This window comes from Tupaia chinensis, unplaced genomic scaffold (assembly GCF_000334495.1).
Source record: "Tupaia chinensis unplaced genomic scaffold, TupChi_1.0 Scaffold148234_1, whole genome shotgun sequence".
NCBI classification, from domain to species: Eukaryota; Metazoa; Chordata; class Mammalia; order Scandentia; family Tupaiidae; genus Tupaia; species Tupaia belangeri.
This window is the reverse complement of record NW_006208084.1, coordinates 2,940,810-2,950,763: the sequence shown is the minus strand read 5'-3', so window position 1 is coordinate 2,950,763 and position 9,954 is coordinate 2,940,810. Positions and strand designations below refer to the sequence as shown.

At 36.6% G+C, this 9,954-nt stretch overlaps 1 pseudogene; it reads right to left on the bottom strand.

The window, feature by feature from the left end:
* The window catches only part of LOC102473844 (AP-3 complex subunit sigma-1-like), a 47,800-nt pseudogene extending 38,068 nt beyond the window's left edge, over positions 1-9,732 (bottom strand).
* Positions 9,733-9,954: the final 222 nt, after the last annotated feature.

Sequence of the window (9,954 nt, the reverse complement as noted above, 5' to 3'; positions counted from 1 at the left end):
CTGGGGAGCGCACGTTCCCCATCGCAAAAAACTCTCAAAAAAAAAAAAAAAAAAAGAAAGAAAACAAAACAAAACAAGATGTGGTATTTAAAATATGAACAAACTACATCATTGCTGAAAAGTATGTCAAACTAGTCAAAAAGTTCCCTAACACTGCAAAAATTTTTAATCAAGTAACATTTTTGAAGACTGTATAATATCAATGATAAAAAAATGTGGAGATAAATTATTGTGTGAATTTCTAGTATATATTTTGCTTAACATTTGGATCAAACCACTGATACACAGTATGAATCAACTCCTTGAATACATATAGTGCATATGTGACAAAAACATGTTCAACAAATTTTTGTAATTGAAAGCTTGTGCTATAAGAAAGCCTTTTGTTTTGTTTTGTTTTCATTTAAATTAAAAAAATTTTTTGAGCCATAAGAACAGTACAAAATGTACAAGGACCCATACCAAGAATGCACACGGATTTTTTTCCAATATTATACTCACAGAGAATAATCAGTAGCTGACAGTATGCCTCACGATTTTGATCCAAAGTTGAAAGACTGGAATTTTTGACTATGATTGAATTATACCCAGTATATATATATTTTTTTCCAGCATGATGTGCTAAGAAATTATTGGTGAGTATAAAATGACTTTTTACATACTGACACAGAGTGGTTCATAAAAAAACAAATGTCTTCCTATTTAAAGTTAGAAAGAGGAAATATTTCTTTATGACTTGGTTATTTCAATTTCTTAGAATAGATTGATATATTTTGAAATTGTAGCCACTGTCTAGAGTAAACTGAATCTATCATTTTAGAAGTAAAGGTTTATAATTTCTAATGTTAAGGACAAGATAGTATCATTTCTTAATAAGACCAAACTGAAGAAACTCTTCAATCACTATGGATGATCATTTTATTCTATTTTCAGAGAAAGAAACTGATGCTATATTATTGATGATGACTGAAAAAACACATCCAAATGCTGCCACATTCAACCAAAGAATTGATTGCTACCCATCGTTCAAGTTAAAAGAGCAGTTGAAAGTTGAAACTTTGCATATGATGTGTTTATGTCTAACAGCATATGGAAACTAATATTCAGTGATAAATATATCCTTTCCTGAGTCAATGTTTTATATGAATATCCAGAATTGTTTAAATATTCCAACTATGTTCTGGAATCTTCTAACCTGAAAGGATTGAAAGGAATGAAGTAAAATACTAGGCTAGCTGGTTGTGCAAGGTGGATATCTGTCTCCAGCTCTTCATATAAAGCTGGACACAGGTAATCTACCTGCTTCCTAGTGTGTACGCATCCATGGAGTAAATAAAGCTGAGAAACCGGGGACACATTATGCTAGAAATCTGACCAGGCTTCTCTCTCATAAAAGCTTCTAACCATATGATCATTTCAATCGTGCAGAAAAAGCATATGACAAAATACATCCTTTCATGGTTAAGACTCAGCAAAATAAGCATAAAAGGGTCATTTCTCAGCACAATAAAAGCCATCTATGAAAAAGCTATAGCTAACATTATACTGAATGGGGGAAAACTGAAAGCTTTTCCACGAAAAACTGGTACAAGACAAGGCTGCCCACTTTCTCCAGTCCTTTTCAGTATAGTGCTGGAAGTCCTAGCCAATGCAATTGGGAAAGAATAAAATACAAGGCAGTCAAATAGGGGAAGAAGAGGTGAAATTATCTCTATTTGCAGATGACATGCTGGTATACATAGAAGACCCAAAGGTATCTATAAAAAAACTTTTGAAAGTATAAATGAATACAGTAAAGTGGGAGGATACAAAATCAATATACAAAAATCTATAGCATTTCTATATGCAAACAACAAGCAGAAGAAGGTAGAACTGAGAAAAGTAATCTCACCATAGCCACAAAAAGTATAAGATACCTAGGAATAACTCTAACCAAAGAAGTTAAAGACCTCTACGAGGAAATCTATGAAAACCTAAGCAAATAAATAGAAAATGACACACAAAAAAAGTGTGTCATTGAGGTTTTAGATTTAAAACAAGGACATCCCATGTTCCTGGATCAGATGAATTAATATAATCAAAATTGAAATCCTGCCCAAATTAATCTACATATTTAACACAATCCCAATAAAATTACCAGAAACATTCTTCACAGACTTAGTAAAGATAATCATTGAATTTGTCTGGAATCATAAAATACTCAGTATTGCTAACACAATTCTGTGCAAGAAAAGTGGAGTAGGCAGCATCTCACTTCCTGACCCAAAATAAATTACAAAGCTGTGGTAATCAAAACAGCATGGGATTGGTACAAAGACAGGCATATAGACCAATGGAACAGAATAGAGGTCCCAGAAATTAACCCCAAAATATACGGTCAACTGATTTTTGACAAAAGACACCAGCCAATACAGTGGGAAAAAGAAAACCTCTGTAGCAAATGGTGCTGGAAAAATCCACCTGAAGAAAAATATATCTGGACCTCCTATTTCTCACCACAAATCAACTCAAAGTAAATCAAAGATCTAACCTAGATTTCCACTTGCAGAAAGATGAATCTGAACCCCTACCTCTCACCTCTGACAAAAATCAAGTCAAGGTAAATCAAAGATCTAAATCTAAGACCTCAAACTATAAAACTACTGATGGAAAACACTGGGGAAACTCTAGGAGACATTGTAGTAGGCAAGGACTTCTGAAATAAGATCTCAAAAGCACAGGCAATAATCCCCAAAATAGAAAAGTTAGATTATATCAGATTAAGAGGCTTCTGCACAGCAAAAGACACAGTAATTAGTGAGAATTGACAACCGTTGGAATGGGAGAATATTTTTTGTAAACCATGCCTCAAATAAGAGACTGATAACCAGAATACATTGGCTTTCCCGACCCACCCCCCCAAAAAAAAATCAATCAAATTAAAAGATGGAAAAATGAGCTAAACAATTCTCTAAAGAAGACATATGAATAGCCAAAAAGCATATGAAAATATGCTCAACGTCCCTTATCATGCAAATCAAAACCACAATGAGATAGCACCTAAATCCAATCAGAATGGTTAAGATTTTTTTTTTTTAAAAGGTAAGTGCTGGTGAGGCTGTCGTGAAAAGGGAACTCTCAAAACGCTGTTGATGGTAGTGTAAATTAACACAGCCACCGTGAAGAACAATATGGAAGTTCCTCAAAAATCTACAAATAGAATTACCATATAATCCACTGCTGGGTATCAACCCAAAGGATAGGAGAATGCTCAGTCAGAAGAGTGCTTGCACATCTATGTTTATTGTGGCATTATTCACAATTGTCAAGACTTGGAACCAACCCAAATGTCCACAAACAGACGAATGGATTGAAAAAGTGTGGCACATATACTCTATGGAATACTACTCAGCCATAAAAAACAAGACCCTGGCATTTGATAGAAAGTAGACAAATACGGAAGATTTACTGCTGGGTGAAGCAAGCCAGGCTATGAAAGAGAGACATTGTATATTTCCACTTAATATACACCAAGTGTCCACACTCTATGGCAGAAACGGAAAGATTAGAGGAGATAGATGCATGGAGAATGGTTAGAGATACTGGAAACATTGTGGAAAGATTATAGGAGAAGGGGGAGGGAGTGAGGAAATCAATCAAGGAGAAATACATAGAGGCAAGACATTTGTGGAACACAGAAATGGGTAATTATCTATTGATGATAATATATATTGTGTCTTCAACTGGACTGGTGTGAAGTATGTTCATGTTGGGTAAATTCACTTTACAAGCTGTAGTGATGTATAGTGATTGAATGTATAAAAGAAATGAAAATAAATAAAAATAATCATGAAAAATTAATAAAATTACAACACACAGAAAAAATACATATATAAAAATAAATAAAAACTTCTATCCCTGGACCAGATAACATGCATCTTTGAATGAGCCAATATACAGTGTATTCCGGATGGAAAAAAATCTCATTTTGTATACTGTAATGATGTACAGTGAATAGATATAAATAAATGTTTTAAAAACTTTTTTAAAAAGGAAAAAGTATATAATGATATGTATCCACCATTAAAGTATAATGCACATTAGTTTTACTGCTAAAAATCCTCTGTGCTCCACCTAGTCAATCCTCAATTTCTTAAAACCACAGATCATTTTACTGTCTCCATAGTTCTACTATTCCAGAATATCACATAGTTGAATTTGTGCAGTCGGTAGGTTTTCAGATTGGCTTCTTTTTATTAGAGAAATGCATTTAAAGTTCTTCCATGTCTTTTTTCAGGGCTATGGTAATACACACACACACACACACACACACACACACACACGTTAGGGGGTATCTTCAAAAAGTTCATATAAAATGCAGTATTATAAAGAAACTATGCATGGATTTGAGTTTTTCAATTTTTTGGCATCAAAGTAAACTAATTCAATATAAATAAATAAACTTGTGCTTTAATTCAAATTTTCCATGACCTTTTTGAAGTTCTCTTGGATATGGATGGAAATATATATATAACAATCCTTTATCAGGTATTCTTTTGCAGCTTTTTCTCCTAGTCTGTGATTTGTCTTCTCATTCTCTTCACATTGTCTTTCACACAGCAGAATTTTTTTTATTTGATTGAAGTCCAGTTTTTCAATCCCCCCACACCAGATTGTGCCTTGACTGTTTTTTCTAAAAAGTCGGTGTCATATCCAAGGATATCTAGGTTTTTTTCCTTATGCTATTTTTTCTACTTTTTATGCTATTTTCTAGTTTTTTTCTTTTACGTTTAGGTCTATGATTCACTTTAATTAACTTTGTGAAGAATGTATTAAATTCACTTTTAAAGCTATGGATGTCAAGTTGTTCCAGCACCATTTGTTGAACCGACTATCTCTGCTCCATTGTCCATTACCTTTACACCCTTGTCAAAGATCAGCTGGCATGTGAGTTTATTTCTGGGCCCTCTGCCCTGTTTCACTGATTTATTTGTCTCTTCTTTCATCAATCGCCGGGGTCCAGCCTCGGCGGGGGTGGGTCGGACTCCTCCAATCAATAGCACATAGTCTTGATTACTATCACTTTATAGTAAGTCCTGAAGTTGGTAGTGTTAGTCCTCAACTTCATTCTTCTCTTTGAGAATTGTTCTGTCTACTCTAGGTTTTTGCCTCTGCATATAAACTTTAAAATAAATTTGTCAATCTCCACAAAATGACCTGCTTAGAATCGGATTTGGATTGCACTGAATCTGTAGAGCAAGTTGAGACGAAATGGTATCTTGATCATAAGTGTTACTATCCATAGACATCTCTCTCTACTCATAATTAGTTCTTTTTTTTTAATCAAGGTTTATAGTTTTCCTGATATAGATATTGTGTATATTTGATTAAATTTATGCCTAAGTATTTCATTTTGGGGGATAGAAACATGAATGGTATTGTGTTTTTAATTTTAAATTCCACTTGTTCATTGACGATATGTAGTAAGGCAATTGATATTAGTTTATTGAGTTTGTATCCTGCAATCTTGTTCTAATGATCTGTTAGTTCCTGGATTTTTGCCAATTCTTTTGAATTTTCCACACAGGCAGTCATACAGGCAGTCATGTCTTCTGTGAACAAAGACAATTTTACTTCTTCCTTCCCAATCTGATTATCTTTTATTTCCACTTCTTATCTTATTACCTTCACTAGTACTTCCAGTACAATGTTGGAAAAATGTAATGACAGGGGACATAGTAGCTTTTTTGTGATTTTAGTAGAAAAGATTTAAATTTCTCTCTTTTTCTAAGTCAAATTAGCTGTGAGATTTTTGTAAATGTTCTTTATTAGGTTGGGGAAACACCTTTCTTACTAATTTACTGACAGTCTGTATCACAAATGGGTTTTAAGTGTTGTAAAATGCCTTTTTTTTGCATCTACTAATATGAACATATGATTTTTCTTCCTTAGTCTACTGATGATAAATTATATTGATTGATTTTTGAATGCTGAGTCAGTTTTACATAACTTGCATAAATTCCACATGATGGCAATGTGTAATTCTTTTGCCAGAGGGTATGTGTGCTCACCAGAGAGAGAGAGAGAGAGAGAGAGAGAGAGTGAAAGAGAGCACCACTCGGGAATGGTTATGCCATAATTCCTTCTCCTCCATTTCTTCTTCAAGATTTTGGGCACGGACACACATGTATTTCTGGTGTATTTCTCAAGCTGCTGGGTCTGTGACTCGAACTGCACAGCTGGCCATGTGATATTCAGACACCTTAACCACACACCATGGGCTGACCCCATATATATAATTTTAAAACTCCATTTCCTTTTGTTCTGAAGGAGAGTCAGAGACATGTACTTCCAACAGGGTCCTCACACCATGACCTATCCTCAACCTCAGCCAACCTGTATCACAGGCACACATGTGACCAACATGTCTTGGAGGAGGGCAGGACACGAACCAGGGGTCTTTCCATGTGGGTCCAGTTGCATTACTTGTTGAGGTACCTTCTGGTCTCAGAATCTTATATATTTTTAAACTCTTATGTCTGGCATTTATTACATACTCAATAAATGCTTTGATAAATGATTAACTAAATCTTTCCTTACTCCTATTATCTTTTAAATTATTTAATTATCTATTACTTGTTATGCCATAAATATTTACAAACTATGTTTTTAATGATAATTTCTTTAATTTTTTCTTGCAACATCAAACACATCAATATCTATTTCTAGAGTTCCTCCTTTTAACCTTAGTAAAATAGATAATTTACTTTCCCCTAGTCCTCCCATCTAACTTTCCTTCTCCATCTTTCCTTAAAGAGCAATGATGTTAGTTTCATCAACATATGTGCATTTTATTAATACATCCTGTGCCCTGAGATGTAATTATGCTGGTCCTGGGAATTTAAATTCATTTACAGCATATTAAATGCTCTCTTATTATCTTTTATCTTCAGGGAAGATAGCTTCTCTACCATTTATGGTAAGGAATTATTCCCCTTGGTCGTGAAATAATGTAGGAATTGAGTCATTCACTTCCGTCTTCCGTATGTTAACATCCTAATATCTGCCCAAAGAAGCATATCTTTCTCTGTTTCCTTAGTGGTAATATTTACAGCTTTGTCAGTCTATGTTCTACCTGGCAACATTCTTTAGGGTTTATATAGTTCTTTGTTGGTTTTGGCTATGATTTTCTTCTGTATTTTGTATGTACGTTTAAAGAACAGCACTAGGAGCACTAGGGGTCATTCCCTGCTATTTTTTTAATCACCAGAAACATGTGAGCTGGACAGAGAAAAAGAGTGAGAGAGGAATTGAGGAGAAATCATCCTCCCAATGGGACATGGTCATGCCACAATCCCTTCTTCTTCATTTCTCCATTGTGTTGAGATTTGGGGCATGCACATATGCACATCTGGTTTGTTTTTCAAGCCACCAGGTCTGGGACATAAACCACAGCAGGCCATGTGGGATCCACTTCCCTTAACCACTAAACTATAGGACTGGCCCTGGGGTCATCTCCTTTCTCTGAGAGTCCACTCCCAGGTTTTGGGTTTGTGCTAATCATCATACTTTTTCATCTCAGTTAACTGAACAAGGGGGATGGGTATGTGGAACATCAGACTCTCTCTTTCAGCAATTTGGAGATAAGACTTAACTGGCATTTCAGTCTGGGTTGGTTATTCCAATGGGATTATGTGCTTGGAAGTTGTGAAGTGGGGTGTAATTGGATTGTACGCTAAGACTTGGTGAAGGAGAATGGGTAAATGTGTAGAGTGAAGCAGAGACAGTTAATAAAAGAAGAGGAGCTCCAGATGGCTTTCTGGGTCCTACTAGGTCACAGCAGGATGATCTTTGGAGTTTGCCAGTTGTATTCTCTACTTCTCCCTGCTCCCATTGTGAGATAGGAACTTGACTCCTGGTATTCCTTTGAATCTTGACATTACAGGAAAGAAAGCAAAATCTACTTAAAGATAGCCTAGAGAAGCAGTGTAGAACTTTAGTTAAGAGCAAATATTCTTGGGGCCAGCAGGTGGCGCATTGATTGGAGCACTGGACTCCCACCAGGGTGACTGACCATGGTTGAAGCCCCAGACAATGGCAGTTTAAAAATTGCTCCATGTGTGTATGCACAAAATTGCAGGAAGCAAATGGAGAAGAAGAGATTGTGGTGTGGTCATCCCCTGGGAAAAGGTGAGTTCTCACTTTTCCCTCACTGTCTCTGTCTCTCTGGTGAGCACACATGCCCTTTGGCAAAAAACCTTAAAAAAAGAAAATGCAAACATTCTTGAGCCAGGCCTTCTCTTTAGAAGTATTCTAACTGTGTAACTTCCTGGCTATGAGACACTGGGCAAGTTACTTAACCACTCTGATCTCTTGTCTGTAAAAGAGAGATATGCTGCTTACCTCATAGGGTTGTGCCAATGGAATGAATTAGAAATGTAAAGTTCTTGGAGCAACTGCCCTCATATATAAAGGAAATACTATGAGCAAGCAATTGTTATTTTCTTCATTTTTTTCCCCCAAAGAGTGGAAAATGTCCTTGAGAATGAAACAAAAGTGTCCCTGAGAGTAAAACAAAAGGAAGGAGAACCTCTGAGGATAATGGAATGTGTTGGAAGGAAGCAGATCAGGTAAAGAGTGGAGATTAGAATGACCTGGAAGAGTAGGAAGTCATGCAACACTCTAAAACTGTATTCCAAGGGACTGAGCTTGGAGAAGAGGGCTGCTTCACAAGTCTGAGCAAGCAGGGGCCTGCTGCCAAGCTTTGCCCAGGGGTCCCTATGCCCAGGGGATGGTAGGTATCACTAACATTTATAGCTGCTTCCTGATTTTAATTTTTTGCTTCTTTCTTAGTGAAAGAATGCCAATTTTTCAGTTGCGCGCCCCCCTCCCCATGTAAATGACTATTTTCCAGCCTCCTTTTGGCAAGTTTTGGTCACATGACTAAGTCTAGCCAATGAAGTGTGTGGACATAAATGAAATGGGAACACACAAAAGTTATTTATTCAGAGCTGCTAAAGCCTGGGAGTCAGCCATCATCACTTGCATCTGGGAAAGTTTCTATTGACAGAAGGGGAAGATTTCAGAGATGCTCTGATTGGAGATGATGTGGGGAAACTGGAGGTGGGCTGATTAGAAATGGGATGTCTCAAGACCAGCAGATGGCATAATGGTTATGTCGCTGGACTTCCATGTGGCCAACCGCAGTTCAGGTCCCAGGACATGGAGGCTTGAAACTCACATCAGGCATGTGTATGTGTATGTGTGTGTGTGTGTGTGTGTGTGCGTGTGTGTTTGTGCCCAAAATCCCAAGAGGAGAATTGAGTGGAAGGCATTGTGGCATGGTCATTCCCCTGGGGGGGTGTGGTGATTTCTCACTTTCTATCTGTCTGTCTCTCTGGTGAGTGCACATGCCCTATAGCAAAAATACCTCTTAAAAAAAAAGGAAAAGAAAAAAAGGAGATGGGACATCTCATGTGATTGGTTTGGGGATCACGTTTGGCTTTTTCTGGCTGGGGAAGCAGGAAACAAAATTTTGAGTTGTCAGAAAAGTCATGACACATTTTTGCACAGAAAAGCATGGAAAAAATATGTCATGAGTTTTCTTACAACCCAATAGGAAAGTGGACAGTCATTGACCAAGTCCTGACAATTCTAGGCCCACTGCTGAAGAGGTCGTTGCAATTGGAGCTGGTTGCTGTAGAGGTTGTAGGTCAGAGTTCTCTTATCAGATATGGTCTGCCCATTGTCCATTTGTATATTCACTTTCTCCTAGGTAAGCAAACATGCTATGCATTATTTTATGGCCATTTCCTTAGTAAGGAGGAATAGCCAAGACTATAAACTCCAGAGCCAGAATGACTCAATGAAAATCCCAGCTCTGCTACTTTCAGGCTGTGTGTCCTTGAGCACATTACCTAACTTCTCTATAGTTCAGTTTCCAATTCTAAAATGTGATAATAATAGTAACTGCCA